The 10,388-nt window shown below is 38.5% G+C and overlaps 1 long non-coding RNA gene across 1 annotated transcript in view; it reads right to left on the bottom strand.

The window, feature by feature from the left end:
* Positions 1-10,020, bottom strand: part of LOC107833630 (uncharacterized) — a 40,063-nt gene extending 30,043 nt beyond the window's left edge. Inside the window, exon 1 of the long non-coding RNA XR_001659390.1 lies at positions 9,784-10,020. This is a non-coding gene — a long non-coding RNA (uncharacterized LOC107833630). The remainder of the gene's footprint in view (positions 1-9,783) is intronic.
* Between the last annotated feature and the right edge of the window lie 368 nt (positions 10,021-10,388).

Genomic DNA, 10,388 nt, shown 5'->3' with positions numbered 1-10,388 from the left:
GATGTTTAATAATTATAATCTGAAATAATCCCTGGATGTTTAATAATTATAATCTGAAATAATCCCTGGATGTTTAATAATTATAATCTGAAATAATCCCTGGATGTTTAATAATTATAATCTGAAATAATCCCTGGAGGTTCGGATTCACATGTTGATGTTTTCACCTCCAACAAGTTTTTGATTTTTCTCGTCTCCTAAACATTCCTCTGGTTTTCCGTCCAGACTTCGTGGAAAACTGTTTCCGCTCCAACAATCTGGCTTCAGTCAGACCCGGTTCTGCCTCACATACAGAACCAGAACCAACTGGGCCGCAGTGCAGAACCGCCACAGGACTCACCTACTAGCATAAATATGTGTGTGCGTTTGGAAGCATTAGCATTCCATTACTAAGGCTGTGATTAATGATAGCATTAATGCTGATCATATCTGTCATGGAGACAATCAGCGTTTCAGGCCCTGCGGCTTCCAGAGAGCAGAGGAAGCCGATAAGACCGCATTAGATCAGAAAGGCTCATATTCAGGCAATTAAGATGTCAGGAAGCCATTCTCACTGCGCGGACGGAGAGAGAGCAGCTCCAGCCAGCAGGCCAATATAAACCCACCACACCAAAGCCAAACGTCACGTTGTTGCTCAGAACTGCTGAAAATCCAACAATTTCAATTCTGCTTCACATATTTTACAATTCTGAGAGAAGTTTTACTTTTTATCCTTCATAGAAAATACATTAAATATAACCCCCTTCCCTCTGATACGTCGAGATAAAATCAATTACCTTAAAAAATAATTCATGAATATGTGGAGATAACTCTGAGGTTTAAAGGAAATGAAGGACTTTGACTAGGCCTGTCTCGAAAGTCATTACAATCCTCTCCAGATCTCCTTTAAGTAAAGCAAAGGGAGCAACTAGATTTTTCTACGGTATGCCTGATATGTCGAAAATATAAAATAATTAAAATTTTATTTCACTGATAAAAACAGGAAGGAAAAGCACATTGAACATATAAAATTAAATTAAAAGGCTGCTGGTGTTTTAGCTGCATTTTAAAATAATCAATGGATTATTTTAGCCGTATTGGGTTTTCACCCAATACGGCTGGAAAATAAACAGATTTGGGTGAGTTGTTAAAATATTGGCTGCTTTTCACATTTTAAAAATGCTTCAGAGGAAAAGTCTTTCAAAAGAGTTGTCACTGTGTGACAGAAAAGAAAAAAAAACTTTTAATAAAATGCTGTGATACTGCACTTATCTTATAACTCAGGTTATTTTTAAACCTCTAGAATCTGTCGATTGTGACATCATCAATGATTAGTCATGGGCTAATCAAGCCTCACTGTGCAGTAGAATTGTAAAACTGAAATTTCAGGGCAACATCATGACTGTAAAGGAGATTTGGGCAGTTTTTACTTTGTTTTTGGGCTGGAAACTGTCAGTCAGATCTGGCAACCCTTGTTGCTAGTTGCTAAATTGGCGACAGTGCTTCTCTTGAGCTGATTACGCCCAACTAACCTTCCTCCACTCATCACCAGATCTGGCCACGCCCCCTTTGTATTTTGGCTTGGCTCACTTTAGGGGGCGTGGTCATTCTTTCACAGGGTCATAACCCGTTAAAATTAAAAGAAGCATAGCGTTGCCATGGCCTAGTCAAAGTTTAGACTGCCACATGACTGAAATGCTGCTGTAAGTCTTTCTGAGTGAAGAAACGTTAGAAAGAATTTCATTTAAGCTCCTCTTAGTTAATTTGCCATCATTTTTATCGAACTTTCATTGGATCAATGAGGCAATAAACTGCTTTATGCAACATGATTACATGTTTTTGATCATAGTATTAAACTTTATCTGCAGTGAACAGTTGGGAGTTTAAAGCCCTGCAGCAATAAACTGATAAATATTCATCTGTTGCCACATACTGAGAAAAGCCCTCAGCAAGCTGGACTGTGAATCAACCCATCTAATGTTTGGAAGGATGTATCGCCCCGCGTTGAGCTGCAAACACGCCTAATGAATCTGATCGCCTGTACCAGTAACTTTGTTTGCTCCTATCAATCCCAGCTTCCCCTCCAGCGCAGATTTTTAATTACAGCGGCTGCAACTCAACCAACAAAACTTGAGAGAAAGCAGGAGGTTTCCTCCCGCCGCGCTCCCCGAGAGGAACTCATTTACATCCGTCATCTTCAAAGCAGGAATATAATACGGCTTGTTTCCATAAAGAACTTCCTCAATTTGACTTTTCAAAGCAGATGTTGATCTTTATTGTGATTTTAAAGATTTAAAATGGGGCAAAACAGCCAGTTCTCCTTATTCTAAATTACATTTCTCTTCCAAATGCTCTTTTTCATTCAAAACTTTAGCTTATATCAACATGTGACATGTTCACTTTAAACTATGAATGAATCACAACAACAAATAAATAAATGTAAATATAGAAATGCCTCATTTTAAACACTTTCATGGATTAATTGTGTTAAACCTCCACATCAGAATGGCATCAAAGTGTCAGTAATATTTATCAGCTCTATATTTCTGGTCAGTAGGTTGGAGTCTTTGTACAGCAGGGGTGTCCAAACTTTTTGGGCAAAACTGTTGAGTCAAAAGTACATTTAAAAACCTAAAATCAACCCAATAAAAGTTGTCTGTTTGTGTACGAAGGGGATGTTATTCACTATAGATCCAAAAATTAAAACATGATTTTTTGTGTTTGCCGAATTAAAAGAAAAGCATCAAGTTTAACTTTTTATTGATGTGGATCAAAGTGTTTCATATATTTATTCAAGTTTAATCATTTAAATAAAAGCTGATTTCTGTGCAGCAGTCGACTTTTAACACATACATTTGATAAATTCCTGCCAAAACTCTCAGAAATTTTCTAGAAAATTCTTGAAAATTTCTGAGTTTTTAAATTTTAAATTTCTGTTCCAAGTTGAAAATGTTAAACTTTTCAAACTCCTAAAAATATTCTGACAAAAATGTCAACATTTCTGAGTTGACAGAAATGTACCCCTCCTTTATTTGTTGATTAAATCTATTTAATTGATGGCAAATTGTGCTTTATTTTGAAATGAATGAACAGATCTGGGATTATTTAAACAATCAAATTGTTTTCCATTCTTTGCAGATCATGCATGTCAAGCATCACTTTGGATTTTTAAAAACATTTTAGAGTGAAGATTTTTGTGGATCCCCAAGCTCCTGTTCTGACTGTAATTGCCAGAAGTCCTTCTGTTCAGAAATGTAATTTCCTGGGCTCTCCATCCTGCTGGCTGCCGGCCCGTGAAGCACTCCAGCTTTAATCACCTCCTGCTTACAACAATCTTTGTCTCGCCTAACGTCCCATCCGCCGCTTCACTTTCAGAGCCCGAGTCTGCAGGCATCGGTCCAACAATTAAATCTGAAGGAGACACCTAAAGCTGACACTTTTTAAATAAAAAAAACGTCGGGTTGTTTGGTAAAAGTCTCTGATCTGTAATTTTAAAGCAAGAGGAATAAAACAGGCGACTCTTTCTGAAAGGCAGCAAAATTCTTTTGGTTTTTCTCATTTAAAAGAGTGAAAATGGAAGATTATACTAAAAATAGGAATAAAATCTAAAATTATGAATCATGAGAGGACAAGAAGAAAACCTGCTGGTGGAAAAACCAGGAGGATCCGACAGAAAGCTGATGAACTGAGAGGTGATTAGAAACAGCGTTCAGCTCAGATACATACGTGATAAATACACAACAAAACACACAAGGAATCTTAAAGTGTCAAATCCTAAAATAAAGCCTCATTGTAACACAAAAGGTCCTCTATAAGGAAAACATCCAGGCTGCTACCGGTGAGCCTCGCCAAGCTAATCATGCTAATAGCTAATTTAAGATGCTAAAAGCTGTTTAAAATGACAAACCCGTGTTTGTTCTGACATAACTGCTTTCTGTGGCACACAGTGTGACGTCGCCTCTGCTCCAATATAAATAATTCAGAACGCCAACAGTGAGTGGTGAGTTGTTAGCTAATCTGCTAACAGCTAATATTAAATTTAGCTAACTTTGAAAAGAATTAGCCACTTAGCTTCCACTAAATTATTTTTTCCATAAATTCTAAAGCCTTAATTACCCGTCTGTCTGGTAAACTTTGGTTAAGGCTTTGGAATCTGTTTTTTAGTGCTGAATTTAACCAGAAAGTTGTTTTTGTTAAACTCATTGTTGCCACACGCTCAGATCCAGTTTCATTTAAAGACTGCAACAAATCTGAGCTGGTGAATATGAGCCATCTGCATTTTACTGGGAGCGTCTCTCTGAAACCACAAAACAGACTTGATGTGAAGCCATCAACAAGTACACACTGCAGTTAGTGGGAGCACTAATTAGTGTGCATAATTACAAAATCTGCTGAATCAAAGGCTTTGTGGAGATCAATGAACGAAGCTGCGAGGCTTTCAGGCGTCCTGAAACCGTCGCGCTGCGTGAGGAACTGGAAATCTTCCAGTTTAACAAACCAGTGAGAACAATGGCTTATTATACACAGAAAACAGGAGGCGTGCGTTTCTACCAGAAAACTCAAAGTTTGAGATTCTTCTCTCTAATGTTCAAGACAAAGAAATTCTCTGAGCTCAAAAAGTTGTAAATTTGCGTGGAAAATTTTTTTCCAATTCATCTCAGAAATTATCTAGAAAAAACTTTATGATCTCAAAAACTAAAAACTTTTCAAGAAAAATTTCAGAAATACTGACATGTTTCAGAAAAAATCTTGAAAATATGTGACTTGAAACAAAAAAATTCCAAAGTCAAAATTTTTTTACTTTAAAAGCACAGAAAGTGTTTTTTTCTAGAAAATATGTGAAATTAATCTCAAAATATTCAAGATTTTTCCTGCAATTTTTTTACTTTTTGAGCTCAGAAAATTCCCAGTTTCTTCTAGAAAATTACAGAGATTAATCTAAAACATTTTTCTTACAAATTTTCATGTTTGGGAGGAGGACGAACCTGTTGACTGTTCTTCTCTGCATGCGTTTTTTTCCGCCAAAAACAGGCGAATCCATCTGAGGCAAACAAACAGCGTGAGGCGTTTTCCACGCCGCCCACCGGCGATCTGCTGGCAGCCGGCGCTGCCCGACGCTCGGCCCTGCAGGAGGATCAAACCCAGATGGACGCTGGCGAACCGAAGCTGAAAAACAAGAACCGGTTCTGATAATCTGAGACACATCCAGACAACAATCATATGGATGTTGATAACGGCTCAGGATGTGAGTGAAAAAGTGTATAGAAGAGCAGATGGTAGTTTATCTCTCTTCACAAAATGGCTTCACATTACCACCAAATTTAATCTAATCTCCAGAAGTGCGACAGATCCATTTGGATACGGCGTCAGAGGAGAGCCGGGGGCGCGATGGGTGTGTTTTATCGCTGCCAAGGAGGAAGCTGCTCCATTAATCTGCTCCTCTGGCAGCGCTGCACCTCAGACTGGAGCCGGCGATCAGACAGAGAGGAAGAGGAGGAGAGATGAAAACCTCAGACGGTCTGAGGAGACGGGGTTAACCGGGGGAACGACTGAAACATATCAGGGAAGCAGCAGAAACGCCTGATTTCAGGCCGACAGGAAAACCGACAGATTCATTCAGAGTTGGAAGGTTTTCATTTGGACAAATTTCACAATTTAAAATGAAACAGAGCCAGAATAAAGTCGCCTGACAGAAGACGAGACTATTGCCAGTGATTAAGACTTAATGAAGAAATAAAAGTTTAACAGAGGTTGAGTACAGGTTAGAAACACCTGGAGAAATGGCGAAAAAACCCTTTAAAATTATATATGATATATGCTTTTGCTCTTCCATTTGTGCCTCAAATGCCTCTTAAAAAAAGAACAAAAAACACAAAGTGTTTTCTGGGAATAATTTCAGTTCTTTTAATGTTTGGAAATTTCAGGAAGTTCAAAATTTTTCCGATTGTTGAGTCACATTCCGCCGTTGCCTAGCAACCCCACCTTAGCTCAACCCGTTACCTAGCAACCAAAGTTGAGCCCTCAGTTCAACTACATAAAACTGTAAATGTATGAACTTTTGAAAAAACTGAACTTGTATAAAAAAGGACAAACAGAGACGTTTCGCTTTTGAGCGGAGTTCGCCTCAGAGTTGGATTTTGTGTTCACACCTCCCCAAACGAACTGGACTTTCCAAACAAACGGACTGGAGTTGGATTAACGCGGAGATTTGACATGATGTTCGAGAATTAAACAGGGTCAAAGGTCAACCCAAAGTCTCATTACTCTGTACAGAGATAATTATTGCAGTTTTTTCTTCATTTAACTGAAGAAAACTTTTGGCATTTTAGCAAAATATCCAGTTTTGAGAAATCATTAATTCATTCTTCAGAAGAAATTGCATTTTTATTATATTTTACTTAAACATATGAAAAGCATTTTCTTTGTGGCTCTTTATTTTGCCCTCTGTGTTGTTAAAAACTGATCAAGCATCCATACGTCCAAATGTCTTGGAGAAATTTTCCCTCTGAAGCAGATTTTGTTCTTCGTTTTTAAAGCCTGCCCGTCTCAGCAGCTGGCAGGGTTACCACGGTTACCACTGAGTCACGCTCCGTGTCCGTCTGTCAGGAAACTTTCCAGAACTCCCTCGCTGACCCAGAGGAACTTGGACTGGGCTGACTTTGTCCCAACCTGCTGTTCCCTGATTATGCAGTCAGATTTTGTGGAGAGTCGGCGCACTTTGCTGCCGAGTCATTTTCCCCCAGCTGCTTCTGTCGGCCCTCAAGGTTCATCCTGTCCTCAGCTGTCTACCTGAACTTCACCTGAACTTCACAACAAACCCACACAGCCAAAGAAACTCTGCAGAACCGAGCCGCAGGACAAGATACGCCATGCTGGAGCAAGGATTTATGACCGAGAAAAGTCCAATTCGCACAAAAACTGTAAGAGATGATTAAAAGTTTGGTGCAAAATATTGCTTACAACGATGATTGTGTGTAAAAATGATATTGTTGTGTAGGTTGGTGCAGGGATAAACAGTTATGTTGAGAATATATGGAAAGCTAGGTGTGCCACAAATTGGCACTTTTTACTACGTGTCTGTTTAGAACAGGGGTCCCCAAAGCGGGTCCTGGAGGCCCGGCATCCTGCAAGTTTTAGTCTCTCCCTGGTTTAACGCACCTGGATCAAATGATGGCTCATTAGAGCCCTAAGAGGAACACTGACATGCTAAAAAGGTTGTTACGGCCACTGGGGAGAGAACTAGAACATGCAGGATGCCGGGCCTCCAGAACCCACTTTGGGGACCACTGGTTTAGAAAGTAACGCAAAAAACACCAAAATCGCCAAAAACACATCAAAATGCTGTTTTTTATGACGGAAGAAATCGCAAAAATGTCAGCATTTCAGTGACTGAACATTGCTTTTTATATGCGACGATGTTTAAAGCAACGTTCAATGACCAGAATAAACGCCTTCATTTTCATCGTTCAGAAGGTACTCCTACCTCGGCATGAAAAGCTGCTTTTTTACAGGATTTTCTTTGTATTTTACGGTGTCTTAAGCCACAAAGCACCATTTTTTTTGCATGACTTTCTAACCAGACACTTCATAAAAGTGGCAATTTGTGGCACACATGGCTTTCCATACAACAAAAACTCTGAATTTAATCTCCGATTTCTGGCTTATTTCCAAAATTCTGACTTTAATCTCAGAATTCTACAATAAAAGTTGGAATTCTTATTTGTTTCTTTTTTTTAGTGGTCCTAATTTCCTTCCGTACATCCCCTTTACTGCATAGTTTAAAACTGTTATAGACATCACAGAATAAGCAGAAAATAGCAAAACAACAGAGAATGTGATGGCTTAAGCTGTTGAATCATTTCTGTCTGCCGGTCATGAACAGATCCATAATCTGCTCCACTTGAACCCAGCAGAACCAGCATGAGGTTCTGGTGCCACTCAGTATCATGACTTTTATAGATTTCATGAAACGTTTAAACCGTTTCTGGTTTTATCCTGCCTCTCCTCCATCATTAGACGGACCTCAGGACTTCAGGATTTACTAAGCAGATCTTTCTGCACCATGAGGTAACGGCTCATGGTGCTGCGGGCCGCCGCTCACAGTGAAACGTGGTTCAGATCCACTGCAGGACCTGAAACCGGACCCGGAAACAGTTTATGGAGGAATTCAACACAAATGTGATCGGCTCCTCTGAACATCCTGACGTTTCAACAGATTATCATTTTCTGTTTTTACATAAATCTTGTTTTAGGGTCAGACATGTTCTCTTAAAAATAAAATATTCGGACTTTTTTTGCTTCTTTATTCTGTAAATATTTTTTCTGTAATTTGGAAGCATCATAATAAACTCTGCAATATGTTGACTCACTTATTAAATTACATCTTTATGTGCAGCAGCTCGTTGTCCACACAGCGGCTCAGAGCAGGTGCATTCATTTCATTAAATCACAACACCCTCTACGTTTATTTGCATAACCCTGGAGAAAAGCCTTTAAATTAAATCCAGATTTTATTAAAGTGTCAACAAATTTCTAACTGGAAAATGAGAAAAATCCACTTTTGATTTAAAGTGTTTTTAATTAGACGGGATAGAATAAGTTAACCGACATAAACTTCAATAACATGGCAAAAATTGAGCTTTTCTGTAATTTTAAGCTCAACTTCTCATCAGATTTTTGAGAAATTTTGATTATTGATCTCTGAGTTTTTTCCCTCTCAGACGTGAACCAACCTGCAAAACGTTTCACCTTTAACCTCAGTGAAAGCCGCTGTGCTGCAAGCCGCTGTGCTGCAGGCCTTCAGCACGTAATGCATGATGTGAAAGTGGGATGAAAATGTTTCATCTCAGCCATTTGCACAAACAGGAATCTGAAAAGTGTGGCGTGCATTTTTATTCAGCCTTCTTGAGCCAGAACAGATTTTACCTGCAGCCTCGAACATCTACAAACTGAAACTTTCAACTCTTGCCTCAATTTCTTGGTTGGTTTTAGGTCTGGATTTGACTAGGCCATTCCAACACACCAGTATGTTTTGGTTTAAGCCGTTCCAGTCATCTGTGGATGAACACCAGCAGGTTCTCCCTCCGTCTGCTTCCTGTTTTCCTCCCGCCGCGGGGAAAACAGATTTTCTCTCAGACGGTTTTGTCCATTTTCAGATTATCGCTGCCACTCCCCAAACCTTCACAGGTTGAGATATCAGCAGCGGGAGGTCAAACTCATCATGGAGCTAATTTTCTTCCGAAATTACAAAACCGGAAAAGAGTTGAGGAGCAGCAGACATCCTAGAGAGCAGCTTTCCACACACTCCCAGACAGGAAGCTTAACGTCAGATAAAACCTGCTGGTAATCATTTTATTTAAATCATATTTAAAATGAACTGGACTGAAAATGAAAGTCCAATAAATGGAGCTACTGTAAAGCAAAATGTATTCTGCTTCCATCTGACTGTTGGCTAACATAAAAACAAATAAAATAACAGAATATAGCAATGATTCTAAATGTAAAATAAAGGAATTATTGCTATAAAAATTAAAGACAGACAGACAAAGATGTCTGGGTGTGAGAACAGGTACACACTACAGGTGTAAACATGCAGCAAACACATGAATGATGCAAATACAAAAACAAAACTAATGTGACAGAAAAAACACTGCTAGCAAAACGTGCTACAATAGCAGAAAACAGAAGAAAAACATAAAAACAATAAAACAAATTTAAACGAAATGTTGCAACAGGAAATAGGAGAAAGGAGGAAAAATGCAGTAAAACGTTTTGTATTTACAGTACAAAATGATTTAAACTTACGCCCCAAAACGGCAGTCCTCCAGGCCACCAGGGGGAGTCGACCAACAAATCAGTGATATGAAAACATTGGTCTGGGACCAGAGTCTTGGTAAAAATGGGATGTCATGATATCTAGAAGCAAGATGGAGGAAGAAAAGAATAAAAGGTTGGTTATACTTCATCTGTTTCAAACATTTAGTGTTTTACAGTGTTATTAGTTTAGATTATTCCAACTAAAACACACAGACACACAATAACAATAATAACAACAATAATAGTAACAATAATATTTTAATCTACATTCCAACTGTAATCAATGAAATTCAAAATAGTCCTAAATATATTTATTCATTAGTGTAGACTGAAGCTCTTCGCCTTATTTACATCCTTATGTTAATTACAAAACATCCGTTTCTATTCTTATTAGATTTACAATAACAAATATTAGCTGAAAAAGCAATTAGATCCAAACAAGAGAAGGTGAAATGCAAGTAATATTTACTGAACATTAGGCTATTTTCATAGAGAATATTACCTACTCCAGACTCCCCCTTGTGGTCTGGAGGACTTCCATTTTGTGTCGCTAGTTTGCAGCATTTCATATTTCAAGTTGGTTTTCTTATTAG

The sequence above is a fragment of the Poecilia formosa genome, unplaced genomic scaffold, assembly GCF_000485575.1.
Source record: "Poecilia formosa unplaced genomic scaffold, Poecilia_formosa-5.1.2 Scaffold417, whole genome shotgun sequence".
NCBI lineage: Eukaryota > Metazoa > Chordata > Actinopteri > Cyprinodontiformes > Poeciliidae > Poecilia > Poecilia formosa.
The sequence above is the reverse complement of the archived record's forward strand: the minus strand, read 5'-3'. Positions and strand labels throughout refer to the sequence as shown.